Genomic DNA, 6,057 nt, shown 5'->3' on the forward strand with positions numbered 1-6,057 from the left:
CCATAGAACATTTGAAAAGTAACAGACAGTACTGGAATATTCAAAGTCAGATGAATGGTCAGATGAAACTAGCAAACACTCAAGATGGGTGCTCATAATTTTGTTGTATTAAAAACTATACAATGACAATAAAGATGTTCTAATTCTATTTAAATTATTAAAAGAAACACTGGATTTAGACATATTTTAGAGTTTGAACATAGCAAACGAGGTCATCTGATACCAATGTACAGTCCCATAAAATATGCATAATATGTCTTACAGAAATTGTTCCTACTTGCTAATCACAGGATGAATGTCACTCGGTACAAAAGAGACAGGAGATGGATATATTAAAAGTAACCTGCAACATCCATCCATCAAGGTGTCTTCCTACACTACAAATTATCATTCAGCATGGAAGCAAGTTGGTCTGTATGCAGGGTTTGAAGAATGGACACGTTTCATAAACATGTGACTGGCCACTTCATTTATAAAATTATGCACATTGGGCAGTTTTTTAAAATAAGTGTACGAAGAACCATGCAGTATATTAAATTCCTATTTCAAATTTAGATAAGCTATTTTCATATTGGGATATGCTATATTGTTATCACAGGATTTCAATGTGTTGCATGCCTAATTCTGCAACAGAATTTACTCAATACAATTGAAGAGTTGAGATGCAAAACACTTTCTCAAAAAAGCCACCTCTGTCAAAAATGAGATTACAATGTTTGGTGAATGCTCTCCACACACACAGTATACGTTACTCAAATAATTTTGCTTCAAAACCTGCTAAATAGCACACTTTGACCGGTCTGAAATATCTGGATGGCTAAAAGTAAATGTAGGAGCCTGAAGAAAAATGCTCATTTAAACAAAATGTTGTCTGACAGACTTTGCATCTGAACTCTTCACATCTTATTTAGAAATTACTTCCTTTTCACATCAAGGGTTGAATGCAACCAATGCATAAATAAATGTTCCCCAAATCAATAGTTCACGGTGGGCATCTATAATGGGCACTTTGGGTAAAGGGGCAGATGCTCAAGCAAAAAAAAAATTTGCCAAACCTTATTGAACTGCATCGGCAAAGAGTTGTTCAAAGATAGACAGAATAGACATAGAGGAGGTGCAAAATTAATAAATTGTGTTCAAAATTAAATCATCATCACGTCTGCAAAAACTGCAGGCTAATGCCATGAGGAAATGATTCAGCACTGAGTCACCTGTCTCTTACATCTAAGGAATTCATGAGTGGAGAAAGAAAAGATGCTTTCGGTAGAGGGCCGTCAAATGGATTGCAAACGCATCAAATGCAAAAGACAGATTTCAATTAGGTTCAGGTTGAGTTAAGTTGTGTTAAAGGAGGCATGAATTAAAGTCACAATTTCAACCCAAGATTTTGTACGAACATCATGTAAGTGTCAGAACTGAAAACGCCCTTGTTACTGAGATTACATCTGTTATTGACACCAGGCCCAGTGAACGACAGGTTCTGGAATGCACCTATCTATGACGACATTGATAGGTTGAACACCACCTCCACAGAAAAATATCAACGACTACTTCTCTAGCCTTGCCCACTGGTTCACGCATGACAATTCTGAAGTAACACAGGTGGTAAGGAAACCAGATAGAGCATCAAGCAATAAACAAACATGCCGTTAAAGATAGCTTAATATGGTGCCACCCCTGTTTGTGAAAAAATACAGTCGTTGCATAACCTTCCTTCGGATTCCGATGTTAGTTATTACGGTATTTTTTGAAGACGTTCCAGCTCATGTGGGAAAAACATTTGTTTGTTTGTTTGATTTCTCAGAGGATTCCTTCGTGAACAAGGTAGAGATCGATACTGGATTTGAGGAATGACTAAAATTTAAAAACAGTGCTGTGTCGTCAATATCGGATCCAATAGGAATGGTGCAGCAATCTTATGTGAGTAAAACATTTTTGTACCATGCGTCTGTGGCAAGGGGGGTGTGGTTTAGCGAGGTCTGCAACAAAGGGAAGAGGCGCGGGAAAGACGGTGAGTATGAAGGTCAAGTGCAGATTAAGATCACCTGCGTCTCGTTACAGTGATTGGTGAGGAGACGCTTAAAATGCCAGCGGAAAGCAGACAAGGAGAGAGAGACCAGCTGGGAGACGTCTGACCACTTCAAGAAGGAATCTTACGGACAAAGTTCCAAGAAAAGCTTATTGAATTGTTTATTCTGAGTTATTGAATGCTAAGAAGGGCAGTGACGCTACGTTTTATTTTTTGTGGAATAAAAGGAATCTTGTCTCCCAGCTACGCCGACCCCGCCTCTTTCTTCCACATATCTACAAACTTTGTCACATTGGTGCCGAAACCCCGCAAGGAAGGAGTGAGTTGCAGCCGCCATGCAGCCCCAGCCAACAACCCCATTTGCGGACGTGATCCAGTCGCTCGCCGGTCTTCACCGCGAACAGCATCGAGCGCTGCTGGGCCTTCGGGAAGACCAGGAACGGCGCTTCCAAGCCTTCGTACAGGCTCAGCAGGAAGACCGCAAGTCGTTCCAGAGCTGGCTGAGTCAGGAGGGAGCCACAAGGGAGCAATCGACCACTACCCCAGCCGCTTGTGTTCCGCTACCCAAGATGAGGGATCAGGACGACCTGGAGGCTTTCCCCGCAGAGATTTCGGGATGACCACTCGACAATTTGTCGGCGAGGCTTATCCCCCTGTTAACAGGGGAGACCCAGCTGGCCGCCCAGCAGTTGCCAGTAGCGATTCTCCTCGTCTACGCGGGCTTCAAAAGGCCATCCTCCAGCGGGTGGGCCTGAACCCCGAACAACATCGGCAACGGTTCCACTCATTGGAGCTTGGGGCGTGTAGCAAATCCTTAGCTGATGGCTCAGCAGCTCCGGGATCCCTGCCGCAAGTGGCTGATGGCCGACGGAGGCGAATCCAAGAACATCATCGACAAGGTGACACTGGAGCAGTTTGTGGCTTGACTCCCGATGAAGACTGCCCAGTGGGTCCAGTGTCACCAGCCGGTAGGGATGGGAATTGATAAGAATTTAACGATTCCGATTCCATTATCGATATTGCTTATCGATCCGATTCCTTATCGATTCTCTTATCGATTCTCATTGGGTGAGGGAATAAGTACAAATTTGTTTGTTTGTATTAACTCGCTTTAATATCTAATAAGAACACAGCACATACTCAGAGTATACACAAATTATGTGTAGCAACCTCAGAACAAACCTAAAAGTAGGCGACAAAGTAAAGTCCAGGGACCTATAGAATTTTTTACATTCATCATTGGTCCAGACAAAAAAATAAAATAAAACTGCCATTTAAGTGCCCTAAAAACACAGACTAAACAGTCAAGGAAGAGTTTGTGCCTTTGGGAATATTCTACCTGAAACAAAATGAAATACCAGAAAACCAGAAAAATGCTCATGTTTGCCCTCTCAGGAAGGATACGAGATGAAATGGCGCTCACATTAACTAAATAAAGAAGTTACCTTCGGCATTAATAGCAGATGACGTCTCGTTAGCTCCGCTGCTGCTTGACTCACTTGTTGTTGCTCTGTCGCTAAGTAGTAGTGTATCAAACACGCGACAGTCCTGCAAATGAATTGCGTGCTGTGTGGCCAAATGTTTCTGCATATTGGAGGTAGTTCCTCCCTTTGTCGAAATTAAACTTATACAGATGTTGCAAATGACCACATTGGAGTCTTTTCAAGTGAAATATCCTGGATTACATGTTTGCTGCGTCACCAAAACAACGCAGCGTGTGTGTGACGTCATGATGATGACACATTTCCAACGAGCGGAACCGTTAAGCGGAATCGTTAAGTAGGTACGCTAACGTTCCAAGGGATCGATTCACTGGGCACCGGTTCTAAAGAAGAACCGGTTCTCGGTTCCCATCCCTACCAGCCGGTGTCGCTGATAGAGGCCATCTGATTGGCTGAGGACCAGATGGTGGCGTGCCCCGGGGTCGGCTTACACCGACGATCTCTCTCTCCCTCTTTTTCTTCTCACTCTCCCCCCAAACCCGTTCATTTTCCCAGAACCCAGACGGGCAAACAAACGCGGCTAAACTACCATCAGCGGAGTGAAGCGGCATTGATGTTCTTTATCACACTTGCTGGTTGACGTGTCTGCATGCTTTTTCCCTCACGCATGGGCGTGATTTTCCGGGAGAATTGTCCAATAAGGGACTAAGAACCCTTCGAAAAAACTTTTAGAGACCGGTACGATCTCTGACGGAGTGAATCGTGCACAGAAAGACTACGTTATCAGCAGCAGCCATTTCACCCTATAGCCCAAGACTGGTTGCCCTCTGAAGCTAAGCAGGGCCGAGCCTGACCACTACTTGGATAGGAGACCTCCTGGGTATGCCAGGTTGCTGAAGCAGGTCCTGACTCCCTGTGGTCATTAAAGATCCCATGGCACTTTTCGTAAAGAGTAGGGGTGTAGATTCCAGATTCCCTGCAATGGCCCTTGTCAATCATGTCCTCCTAATAATTCCCTCTCAACCTATAATCTAGGTGGATGCATTGCATGTTAAAACGAATCTCATTGGCTGAATAAATAGCATTTAAATCAGCGCAATTCAGGTGGTTAATTAGTAGCAAGATATAGGAAAGTGAGACTCCAAAAAATAGTTCTTTTTGAGTATAAATAAAATTGTCAAACATTTTTGAGTACTTTTTTCACCTCTGCTCATAGGATGGTCAGATTTTTCTGTAACTTTTGTCAAATTTACTGCAACACAACCAGAATCAACACTTGTTGTATTTTTGCCTCCCAGTGATAATCTGGTTAATTGTTTTCTAATGCTTGTAGGTCACTTTGGATAACAATGAGCTAAATACCTAAATGGAATGTTTTCTTTTACTTTCGTTATTTCGAGGTAATTAAAATAAAAGTTTAAATCTAAATTAAAAACACACATCTTTAGCCTTGCTTTAACATAATGCAATCCTTTTACATCACTAATTATCCTAGCCTGAATTGTTATGTACAGCAGTCATGATAATTATTCTCATCTGCTTTTCTGTTTCGACGATGCCAGCTATCTTCACAAGAAAAAGTCTTGGTTATGTAGGTTGCTCCGGTCGCTCGTTCCTTTTATATGCTCCCATCTCCTACGTAATTCGAGCCCGGTGTGCGCACAGCTGGCGCTAATTCACAATTACTCACCGGACTCGAACCACGGTCTCGCCCCGCCGACTCTACTACATACCCCCATCACCCCTCCTTCGGAGGGGGGGGGTGGAGGGTATGCAGCGACGAGACGAGACAACGGAGACGGGAGCCGTCGGAGCGACCGGAAAGAGAGAGGGGAGAGAGGAAAAAAAATTAAAGTCCGGTTCCCCGTCATGCTGCCGCTCGTTCCTCAACCAGCCGGAGTACTCTCCTTCGCGGTGCCTTGCGGTGGCCCTGGGGCTTCGGTGGACGGCTCGACCGTCCGCCCCCTAGCGGGCGGCGGTGGCTCCTCCTTTATCTGGGAGTCGGGGCATGTTCCCCGTCCCTTGCTCCTCCCCCTCGGGGGACGGACGCAGGCTCCGGCCTCTGGCGGACGGCGGCAACCCCCCCGCTCCCGCTTGGATGACAGCCACCCCACCTCGTCCCAGGGGCGCGGCAGCAAAGGTCGCCGTTCCACCGAAGCTTTGACGGTAGCCGCACTGTGCACTTCCGTTTCCCCAGAGCCACTGCTTCGGGCAGCCACTGGCGGACGCCCTTCGTCCGCGCTGCCCGAACTCTCCGGCACCGCGAAGCCACTCGGCGGCGAGGACTCTCCGACAGCATGTCTCTCCTTCCTCCCGGGTTTCGGCACCACTGTAATACACTTCATTAAAAGGAAGGAAGGAGGCGGGAACCGGCAAACATTTAAACATTTAATAAAGTAATATTACAGCCGGCAGCCCCTCACGGACGACCGCCGGCGAACAAAACATAATATAAATACAAACTTAACATAAGTTCGGGCCCGGTCCTCTCTCTTCGACGGTCCGGTCGCTCGTTCCTTTTATATGCTCCCATCTCCTACGTAATTCGAGCCTGGTGTGTGCACAGCTGGCGCTAATTCACAATTA

Source organism: Triplophysa dalaica, chromosome 3 (assembly GCF_015846415.1).
Source record: "Triplophysa dalaica isolate WHDGS20190420 chromosome 3, ASM1584641v1, whole genome shotgun sequence".
NCBI classification, from domain to species: Eukaryota; Metazoa; Chordata; class Actinopteri; order Cypriniformes; family Nemacheilidae; genus Triplophysa; species Triplophysa dalaica.